The sequence below is a fragment of the Poecilia mexicana genome, unplaced genomic scaffold (genome assembly GCF_051168715.1).
Source record: "Poecilia mexicana isolate PSO_F unplaced genomic scaffold, ASM5116871v1 scaffold_6, whole genome shotgun sequence".
Lineage (NCBI taxonomy): Eukaryota > Metazoa > Chordata > Actinopteri > Cyprinodontiformes > Poeciliidae > Poecilia > Poecilia mexicana.
The window spans coordinates 12011273-12023113 of NW_028263375.1; the positions used below are offsets into that span (position 1 = coordinate 12011273).

Consider the following 11841-nt stretch of genomic DNA (forward strand, 5'->3'; position numbering starts at 1 on the left):
GGTTTATCAGATGTATCTGAAGCTGTTTGATCTCAGAACTCTGACAGAACTCTTCTCATGCAAAAGCTTTAATGTGCTCACCTTTGAAGGATGGATTTATTTCAAAATGATATAAAAAATATTTAGACAGCATAATTTTGCTGACTTTCCTGTTCTTGGAAGAAGTACAGACCATGGTTTTCCTATTCTTGACAAAAATCCCTTCATTCTAAATGCCAGTCTAAAATCAAATGAAACTCTTCACTTTTCTCATCAGTTATCACGCTTACCTCTCAGCAGTCTAGGCTATCCCTGTCACTGAATCAGTGTCTCCTAATGATACTAAATTAATTAGAAAGTGTGTGTTGTTCGATTCAATTTAATCCATTTATTTATATAGTTCCAATTCACAACAAATGTCATCTCAAGGCCCTTTAAATAACTCATTTCAGTTTAGTCATACATCCAATTTATCCTACTTCTCAAACAATGCTTCATAATAGTAAAAATATGCAGCTTAGTGCATTTAGAAGCAAGCAGAGGAGGCGAGGTCACAGAACCTCTGTTGTCTGATGTAGCATCTGAGATATATATATTAAAATTTTTTTTTTAAAAATAGTCGAGAAACTGGACTTGCACACTGCAGAAAGCTCCAGAACGAGTGAAGAGAGACGCCCCAGACTGTCGAGAGAGCAGTGAATCTGAGGCATGAAATCAAGATGGCTTTTCGGTAGTTATGTTCTTAGGGATAAATTATAAAAACACAACCAAGCCACTGCAATGTGAGATATTAAGGGAATTTGAGTAAATACAACTTAAGACCACTTCCTGTTTTGACTGATCTGCAAGCTGCTGTAACTTTAACAACTGGCATTTTAAGCTTCATCTCTGGAAAAGCAACAAATGCAGGGCAGAGGTCATCTTGTAGGTTTTCCAAAGGCACAGAAACGTCTAGGTCAGTGATCTGCGACCTGTCTCTCTTTAGGCCTTCTGCAGTAGCTCTTAATAACCTTAATGACTTAGAACACATGACTTTTTTCAATACAAAGGTAATGAAAAGCTTAGTTTTTCATGCTATATTTACTTGGAATCTCTAGAACTTAATGGCACTAATTATACAAGGAGTTCTTTTCCTTTGTTTTAGTCTGTTGTCACAAGACTGCAGATTCCGTTTTAATTTATTTAAAAAAAAAAAAACAGAAGTTTCCATCGAATAAAACATTTATGTTATCTTTTCTTGTAAAACTGTGATGAGATAAAATTTGATAAAAAATTGGGATTCTTCAAAGCAAATGCACTTTATATAGTAGGTGTTCAAATACCGTGTTTTTTTTTTTTTGTTCAAAGGTTCATTTAACTTTTGTGGTTTTAGATAAATAATTAATTAAAATTTAATTTAATTTTAATTCATTTAAAAGTGATTAAATTAAAATTTTATCACTTTTAATCACTTTCGTCATTAAAAGTGATGGCGAAATGACTAATTGGATCACCAAGCTTGTGGCCTACAATAAACGTTTTAAAGAAAATATATTTTAAACAGATGTCTAATCAACGTATATTTCAAATGTAATGAAAGTCAATCCAACTGTCCAAATAAATGATTTGTTTCCTTTTGTTAGCCAATAGGTCATTAAACATTTAAAACATCAATATCCATGTTAAACTGTGTTTAATATTACACCTACTGAAACATATTTACTGTAAATATAGCATGCTGAACTCGGGGGGGGGGTAAAACATACAGTTGTTATAATATCAAGTTATAGCTTTAACAACTGTGTTTCTCCTTTACAGCTGTTAAAGTTTTAGTACTTCCTCCTGCACATAAATATTGTCTAATTTATGCAGGTAAAACCCACGTAACAAAATGTAACAAACCTGCTTCAGCTTCAAAAATCATAAAGTCTTAACTCGGTTCATTGCATCAACTGTAGTCACTCCCACACACAGCTCAACCTGTTATAAAAACACCAAACAGAACTCTCCTGTTTCCTGCTGTACACCAAACAAATATCACCTTACCTCATGTACTTTTTTTATAGTTTTGCTCAATGTTAAACGCTGCAATCTTTTCATTCCAAGGCCACACCAGTAGTTAAATATGTGATGAAATTTCATTTTCGGTTCAGTCGGCTTTGTGATGCATTTTCAAATTTGTTCTCACTTTCTCCTCCTCATGATTGTTTACACCACACAAACACAAACAAACCCACAAACATTATTTGTGAGTACGCAATTTGTTTTAAGAATTTCCCATTTATTCATGGCTACATGCAGAAAAGATGGTGAGAGGCTAATTTGTGCTTTGCCACATGTGCTCAAAGCCATGTATGTCAAAATGAAGGACGTGGACAGGGTATATATATATATATATATATATATATATATATATATAGTCATTGCCTACTCTTAAATTTTATCTTTTTCTACTAACTTTTTGGGGCTTTAATTATAAATTTGTCTAAACCACCATTAATTACAACTTTGCTAGCATCACATTTAAAATAATCAGTAACAAGAAGCTTTCAAGATTAATAATTAAAATACAGGAAATCAGAACAAACTTTTACACATTTTAAAACAGTGGTTTTCCTCTGGCATGTTACATACAGTAGAGGTCACAGTTTAGGTTCTTAAATATTAAAAACCTCAGTCAAGAAAATCCTTTAACCTGAAAATTGCAGTGTTTTTATTTTTCCCTAATTCAAGTGGTTTAAATTACCTATAAAACTGAATTGAAAATATTTTGCAATGGCCATGTTTTGTAATGTTCAGCAACAGAAACTAAATTTGTACTTTTACAGATCATAATGTGATCCTAAAGTCGCACTATTTTCTTCACTTAGTTGTGCCTATCAAAACATCTGTAAACTTCGTTTCTTCATTCCATTTTAAGGACACATCACTTCTCATCTGATTGTTGTAGTCTGAGTAATTGCTCCTCATTTTAACCTCCCCAGCTAATTTTGAGCATGTTTTATAGCAGACTTTCTGCTGCAGATGCGTTCTCACAGCTGCGTCCTGACGGAGCACAAAGCGAGGATGTGACGCAAAAAGTGTGCCATGAAAATCGCAGCGTTTTGTTTATAGTTCTCCGGGATCGGACAACGGGGCTCGTTATAATGGGAGCATCAGCAAAAAAAAAAAAAAAACATTGAGACAGCAACTTGCGGCAGCACACTCACGTTTGTCATAAATTCATATTTATATTTATATTTTTATTTATTCATGTAGTCTAACCACTTCATAAAGAACTTTATGAGCGGCTTATTCAGCATGCTTTACAAGAAAAAGATAACGACAAAAAACAGATAACCATGCGTTATTTTTTTTTTACTTTCAGTACGAAATGAAAGATGTAATGAGTAGTCTAATATACGCACACTAACTTGCCAAACTACAACGTCTCAACAGCTATAAATGTGATAGAATGACAACACCCTGAAAAACCTATCAAGTGGGGTGTTTTTTATTTCTTTTTTTTTTTTTTTCACAGAGGAAGAAGCGTGACCTATTTTTCCTGAGTGAATGAAAATGACCAATCTTGTGAATCTGAATTGAGTCACCAGGGGTATCCGGTGCAACAGTTTTCTGTTTGATTTATGAACGGCTCCCTTGCTGATTGGAAGGCAGTGCAGGGGATGGCTGTGCCCTGTAGGCTTTGGGACAGTGGCAGACGTCTCCAGCAGGCACTCTCCTACCAGACTCAGCACCAGACAGGGGAGGCAGCGACGCAAAAAAAAAATAATTAAGAGTAAGAGGAGCAAAGGCCTAAAACAAAACCATGACGTCTGACTTAGATGACTGCATGCGTCACATTTTAACCCAAAAATAAAAAAGGTAGGCCACATACGACACTGATGAACAAGTTGTTGTCCCTTTCTTTAAACCTTAATCAGAAAGAAATCCAAAACGAGCAAAATACTATTACAGACCCATTTTTTATCTCAACAGCCCTCTCAGGTACTGACCATACTGTGTCGTACATATGCAAAGTTCATATTACATAAACAGTGGAGTAAAACAAAAAGCAAATGCTGTCTGTAGTATATTTTCATTCAACATAATACTTAAAAAAACTAGGCGTTGTTATATAAACCTGAAAATTTCATAATGGTCTATTTAAATTGTCAATGAAACGTTAAATCTAAGCGACACAATCATTTTCTTTTAAATGTAATTAGCCAAATTGCCCAATCTGTGACTGAAGTACTGCTGTGTATAATAACAGATAGTTTTGGTTCAAGAATTTGAATTGAAGATATCTTGTCTAAAGCTAAAGCACAAGTCTTTAAACTAATCTTTAGCCTAATCTTGGTCACGACCAAGATTAGGAACTTCAGGGAAAGTGGTGAATATAACATTTGGTTGGAAAAGGTAGTTAGCAAAGTCTGGCCAAAGTAATAATAACAATCCAATGTTATCTTTCCCCCTAATATTGTGGAGCCTTATTGGTTACTGAACAAATGAATTAACAAACTTTGCAAGTTTTGGAACTGGAACACCACTAGATAGGGAATGATGTCATTACCAGATCCAAGTCTGGATGTAGAACGACTCATTTAATAAATTAAAAACTGTTCAGCATTATTCTGCAAAACATTATCTGTGTGCTTTACAGACATACTTATAGGTTCTGTTGTCCACACCATTATGTCATATCAAACTTTGATGTATTAAAATCTACGTATTTGCTTGGTTAAACGTAGTTCTTGATAGTACACAACACGGTTCTGCTACCAAGTCATATCTGAGCAAAGCAGCGACTCTAAGATGGCCACCACAGCCTCATCACCTTTCCCCAATATGATTATCTAGCAGGACCCCTTCTGCGAGCTTCCACGACCTCTGGCTGACCTCTCTCCCCCTGTAGACACAACACTTACCATTCGCTTCTTCACCTGCAGATATGTCTGAAGAACAGCTCCCACTTCAAAGCTGTGCACTGATTGAACCATGATTACAATAGGCACTTGACTCGTTCATGTCCTCTAGAAACTAAACTTTCAGGGGATCAGGCATGAAGGCATGGAGTTCTTTTTAAAAGGAAACGGTGGATGGAGCGTCATTTGCAGGTTCTTTTAAAGTTATTTAGTTTCATGATGTAAATTAATAAAAGGGAGCTGCTTATTTCCCAATTCCAACAATGCAGATTTGGCGGTGTCAGACCCCGTGTTTGTAGGGATGACACGGAGTTGTGTGAGTTCTGTTCTGATCAAGCGTTAATTCGTACCCACCAGGTAATGGTTTAGTAGCTGTTTCAACAATTTGAATTAATTTTCTATAACCTAGTAGTAAAAAAAATAAATAATTAGACTCTAATAAACAATATCAGCTGGACTTATCTTGGTGAGATTAGGGCCCCTATTTTTTTTTAAAGGCTCTAATGGCCTTTATTTGATAGTTAATTGACAGGAAAGTTGGGGAAAGACATGTGGCAAAGGTTGCCAGGCTGGGAATTGAACCTGCGACAGTCACATCGAGGACTTGTGCTTAACCCCTGCGCCACCACAGCACACCCATGAAAATTTGTCATATTTTCTAAGAATTGTTTTCAGATGAAACGGTACAATGCAAAGTTTTTAGATTATATCATAGAATTTCAGTGGATGTAAAATGTCTACCTGTATGTTATGATGCCAGATTTCAATAAATTAAAATAAAGTAGACCAATAGAAATAATTTAGGAAACTTTTATTTCACCATTAATGCAACCTAAAACCTCATGGCCTATGTCCTTTTAATAATAATAATAATAATAATAATAATAATAATAATAATAATAATAATAATAATAATAATAATAATTGTTTGTACTTATATTTTAAAATAACAGATTGAAAAAAAAGTGGATAGATAACTGAGTACAGCCTTTTTTTAAAAGAAGTGGCTATGCTCAGTACCACCCAACTCATTCAAACTCATGTTAAACAGGAGTCAGTACAAACTTGCCATAATTTAAGGGCATCTGGTTAACCGCAAATAAAGCTCATCTGTGTCAACGGGTGCCCTGCGATGGACTGGCGACCTATCCAGGGTTCACCCTGCCTCTCACCCGAAATGTCTCGCTGGAGAGAGGCACCAGCACTCGTGCCGACCCCACTGGGGATGAGGGCGTAAGAAAATGGAAGGATGGATGTTGCAACAGGCGTCTCCTGTCTCTACTTAGTAGCACAGCCATGGTCCTGAGAGAGCTTCCAAATTATCAGAGGGATTTCACTGTCAAAAGGTAAGAAGAAAGAGCACCAAAAGATTTCCAAGTGAAGAAAATGTACGTGTTTGTTTGTCAGTTTTTATCTTGACTATTTCTACTATTCTTAATAGAATGTCAATTTATTGTATGCATTTGTTTTGCTTGGTCAGCCCTTTGATTGTCACTTGAAAAGTGCTATATAAATAAAGCCGAATTTGACAGTGCTATTAACGGCAATGGGACGTTAACCTAAACATGATGAAAATGAGAATGAAACTGCTCAGGGAACCTGGTAAGAGGCTTACGACAATATTAAGAGCTGGCGAAATTACTGACAGGTACTGGCTCTGTAGTACATGTGACAACAAATATTTTACATTTTTACTAAGTCTGGGCTCCAGGGTCTTTGTTGATCTCCCGAAAGCATTTAATAAGGTCATGTCTTATTACATCAAGGCTGTCCCAAACTTTTAGGACAGAATTCTAAAAGGTTCCTTTGATGAAAAAAACAACACTGCATAGCACCAAATAATACACCCAAAGTGAAGCAAGAGTGTGGCAGCATCATGCTTTGAAGCTGTTTTTTTTTTGTTTGTTTTTTCTCCTGGTTTTTTCGCCTGTTTTAAAAAGCTGAAAGACAAAGAGGAACCGTATCGTTCAGCACAATAACAATGACCACAAGCACACATCCTGATCAATTTTTCTTAACTCGAAGAAGTTTCAAGTTATGGAACAGACCAGTCATTGTCCGGAGCCGAATCTCACTGAACGGTTTTGGAGTGATTTGAAAAGGGCTTTGGGCAGGAGATCAGTTTGGGGATTTTTGTGGGAATGTTTTGCAATGAAATGTTGATGAATGATACTAAGATGTGCTACGCAGGCAGACTTCGATGCAAAAAGACTGAGTTCTGTAAACAATACTTCAAGAAAGTATTAATGAAGTGTGAGAAAATATTTATGAAAGCGCATAGATTTAGGTTGTTTTGTTTTTCTTCTAAAATATTTCAGTTGTTTTTTTTTTTTTAGTAAAGTTGTAGAGACTATAAGTCACAATAAAGAATGAAAATTAAGAGACAATGTATCCTGGTCTCATATTTTACCCGCACTAGAATAAAATGACAAGTTGGACATGAATATCTATTTAGCTCCATTATACTTAATACATGTTAATCTTCTGGGACAGGCGGATGCACAGTGTTTTAAGTATCTGGAGTCAAAATTTGTTTGTTTCTGATACAAAATGAGTCACAAAAAAAACAAACTGACAACACTGTGGTTGGAATTAAGTAGTTTAAGTGACGCACAGGTGGACTGACCCAGAGCAAGTGTCATGTTAATAACACAGTCAATTCTTTTGAAATTATCTGATGAAGGGTTCTCTCCGCTCGGGTACTTGATGTGCGAGGCGGACACAGATGTGACAAGGGCCTGTCATTTTGGATCAGTCCAGGAACGATTTGATAAAGCAGCACTGCCTCAGAGACATGAAAGCCCGACCAGGTTCAACAACGACAACAACAACAACAACGATAGTCGTCTCTGGCTCTGCTCAATGCCAGAGACCGAAAACAGAATTCACTGTGGCAACTGATCAGGTGCCAGGCGCCCTGTCCCCAGTGCCACGCTGCACCCAAAGCCTCCACAGAGCTGACGTCGGCCTGGCTCGGCCCGGCAGCCACGGGGCCTGCTTTAGTAGCTCTACCTTCCAACTATCTGAGCTACCTGCTGTCAGCCGCCTGTCTTACGAATCAGACCGAAGCGGTCAGACATGACGGGAAGGTGTTTGTAGAGTTGAGATGACCTGATGTTAAAAAAAATTCAAATAAAAAAAAAATCATCATCATCATCCTTTAATTGAGGTAGGAGAAATGTGAAGCGGCTCAGTGTTATTATGTAGGTCTTTGTCAGGGAACATGAGTAGGGTTTAAAAATACCACAGCAGTGAATCAGTGGCCTCACTATCTTCACAGGCATCGGTAGATATTGTGAACAAGACCTACAGTGATGTAAAAGCACACAGAGGTGTTCCTCCTGCATTTCAAAATGTGCATCTTAAAGTGGGACTTGATGCTTTTCTTCACCATCAACACGTAGAGCCATCTGGCCTAAATAAACACTGATTTTTAATAGCCAATATCTGCAAATATCAAACATGGTAACAATAATATCTCTATGGGTGCACACCTCAAAATTAGAAATTTTAACATCACACAATCCACCCCATTAGTCTCATAATTAGGCTATAGTACATCGCTACTATATGGTTTTACATGACAAAGGTCTGTGACTAAGCATGCAGATGCGTGTTTGTACGGCGTTTTACTCCCATCAGCCCGGCTGAAGTCTTATCCCGAAGAGCCGATGAGGTTTTTAGGGGGCAATGTGTCTGCCTTCGAGCTAAAATAAAGCCAAGCGCACGGAACCTGAAGTTGATTTCATCGAAGCACGTACTCGCATAAAGACAGGTGCACCTGTCTGCAGTGTGCAGCCTTTTGTTTTTAACAGCAAATGAGCCACGGATCGTCCAGTCGTGCGCATAACGTGGGGATTTTGTGATAGAACAAATGGAAATCGGCTCAAGCCGTCTTACCGTTGCCTTTTCAGTCATTGCTCCCCATCATTACGTTTTCGGCCCAGACCTCTGACGAGCCGTTTATTCCAATCAGGCTGTCTCACTCACTCTCTCACTCCCTCCCTGCCTGTCTGCCTCCCTGCCTCTCTCTCTCTCTCTCTCTCTCGCTCTCGCTCATCCCCATGTCATGTTTCTCCGCTGCAGCAGAACCAAGCCGCGCCTCCTCCGCAAGCGCCGTGACGTCCGCGAGTGACCCCGGCGGCACCTCCAAGGGGGCTCCGCCAGGTGTCGCTGTCTTTGAACAAAAAAATTAATAAACAAGTCAGTGCATTGAAGTTTTTTTTTTTTGTTTTGTCTTAAATTTGCACTTTTGTTTTTTTTTTAATGTAAAAAAAAAAACTACAAGCATTAATATTAATACTATTAAAAAAAAAACACACACAAAATAATTAAAGATGGCCACACATTTCATTCATGCATCTTATCTATAAAGTCATTTTTAAAAAAAATAAAAATACTATTTAGTGTAATAAAAAAATGTATCTTGTTCCTGATATAGTTTTATATGCTCATCTTTATCTTTGTCTCGGCTCTTTAGACCCAACATTTTTTTTATTGTGACAGCAAAACATTATACATAGCAGTAAGCAAAATGACTGCATATGAAAAAAATCTGTTTCTACAAGTAAGGGACACAAATCCAGACTCACATGCGTTTCCGTTTGATCCTGCTTTATTTTGTCCTCAATTTCTGTCTTAGTGGTGAAGCTTCATCAACATTTCCAACTCCTTTGTCTTTGTTACTAATTGTGTAAAAAACCTGTAACTACAACTTTGACTGAAATTTGTAGCCACCTAACTATCAAAAGGTCAGCATCATAATGTTGTGTAATGAAGAAACAGTCCATATTTCAGTTACTTCAATTCACACAACAGACAGTTGAAACTTTGTCACAAGGGGGCGTTTCAACAGGACAGTTAACACAAAAACACATCAAAACTGGTTTGAAAGAGGACAAAGTTGGTTATTATTTTCCCTTTATTTTTTTTTCTGTTTTTAATTTTTTTCTCAGATACTCAAATGTCCTAAATCATCAAACAAAATAAAACAAACAAAACATTGTTCTTATTGTTGAATCAGGAAATCTGATCTCAGTGTTGCAGTACCTTTGATGTTATTCTGGTTTATTTTGTGACTCCTGGTTGAGTTAGTGGGTAATTCTGGTAGGGTGGCCACCCCTGTGAAGGTTTATTCCCAATATAATCACATTTGTGGACAGTAGGCATCACTGTGCTTTACTCCCAAAGCCTTAGAAATGGCTCTATAACTCGTTTCAGAATGGCACACATTATATAGATTAATTACACACAGATTGAGGTTTGCAAGTTTTTATGTTAGTTCATTTTGATGCTTTTCATTTTATAGCTAATGCAAAAACAACATTTCTTAAAAGATTAACATATAATACCAGACCAAATAAATAAAGGAATGTGGGCTGAATGAAAGTATTCTTACTACCTGCTTAAATGTTGTTATTTTCAAAAAGTCTGATTAAAATGCCTCATCATTCAATCTATTGAATCTGTAAACACTTCACTTAACTGACTAAAGCTTTTCAAAAACACCTTCAGGTTATTTCAGATTAAACTCATTTATTTTTTGATTCTACCTTATGCTCTTGAGATAGTCCAAAATGAGTACAAAGAAGGTATGACAAATAGTTTGTAAAAGGTGAATTCTCTTAAACTACTGTGTGCCTACAAGTAAAAATCTCATCAGAATGTAACCTTGTCCTTTTCCCATAGTAAGAATATTTCACATCACTCTGAGTCCTTGACTTCTGCATATGAAAAGAAAGATATGCTTGTCTTTGGAACACTCTACCTCCATGCGAAAGTAAACAAATGCTCTTCAGAAAAATGGTGGAATCAATTTTTCCTAGCGGTTAACAGATATAGATGTAGCAAAAAGTTTAAACCGTGTGTACTTCGAGAGACGAGTCAGTGAATCAGTGTGAGAGACGCCAGCTAACAACTGCGTCTACAACAAGTTGGATCCATTTATTTAAAACTTGGTTCTGCTGTTTTTTTGTTCACTCGAATGTTTTGAATCTTTCAGCAGGATAGATTTTCTGGGATGCTGACATTTCTAAATTTCAAGACTGGAACAGCGTTCCAGCATCAGAGTAAATCACCCGGGCAGACACCACCAGGGTGAGTCACTGTTGACGATATTTTCTCTTCAAACAAGGACAAGCGACCTAGAGCAGAAGCCTGAGCTGATTTTGAGAAAGTAAACAACATTTGACCCAAAATGGAGGTACTCCCATGACCTGTCATTTAATAATGTTTTCTGGTTAAGCTCCACACCTTCCTATGTTGAGACCCCTTTCATGAATTCTTCCAAATTTTCCCTAAGACCAATAAGATGAGAGTTAAACTTGTATATGCAACTGGATTTTTTTTGTTGTTGCATAAATTAAGTTCTTGCTTATTTTACTGTTCCAGAAAAAAAATGTGAGAAATAAGATTAAATCTTTATCAGCAAACCTGAACATTTATTCTTCAACTCAACTCCTTAAGATGGATTTCATCTTTGTATCTGATTGCTTATTAGTCATTACTTTAGTTTGAATGCTCACAGTTCAAAAGTTGATTCTCCTAGTTACTAGATGCAAAATAGTCTTTCCATATACAACTGAAAGACTAAATATCCAGTCTTTCAGCTGTATATTGAAAGATATTTCAATATATCTTTCAATATTCTAAATATTTGCAGAAGATATTACATTCATCTAGTTTGTTTTGATACAATTTAGATTCCCATACAAAGATAATTTCCTCTTCATATCTATGATGAATTTGAGACTGCTAATGTTTTTTTTTATGAAATAAGACTGATCTAAGTTTTAAAACTGGTGCTTCCAGTAAATCATGTGCTAGTTAATATTCAGAAATATATCAAACCTATCAACGTCACAACAGTTTATTAACGAGATCTTTTAGCCTATTTCGTGTCTGTAAGGGCTGGTAAGGCAGGCGTAGCTGTGGTTAATCACAGTCAATGCCTTATTTAACAAGTGGAGGTGCATGT

At 36.6% G+C, this 11841-nt stretch overlaps 1 protein-coding gene across 1 annotated transcript in view; it reads right to left on the reverse strand.

Moving 5' to 3' along the window:
- Positions 1-9387, reverse strand: part of otud7a (OTU deubiquitinase 7A) — a 44819-nt gene extending 35432 nt beyond the window's left edge. The window contains exon 1 of the mRNA XM_014990334.2: positions 8766-9387. The gene's annotated coding sequence lies outside the window, so the exon portion shown is untranslated. The remainder of the gene's footprint in view (positions 1-8765) is intronic.
- Positions 9388-11841: the final 2454 nt, after the last annotated feature.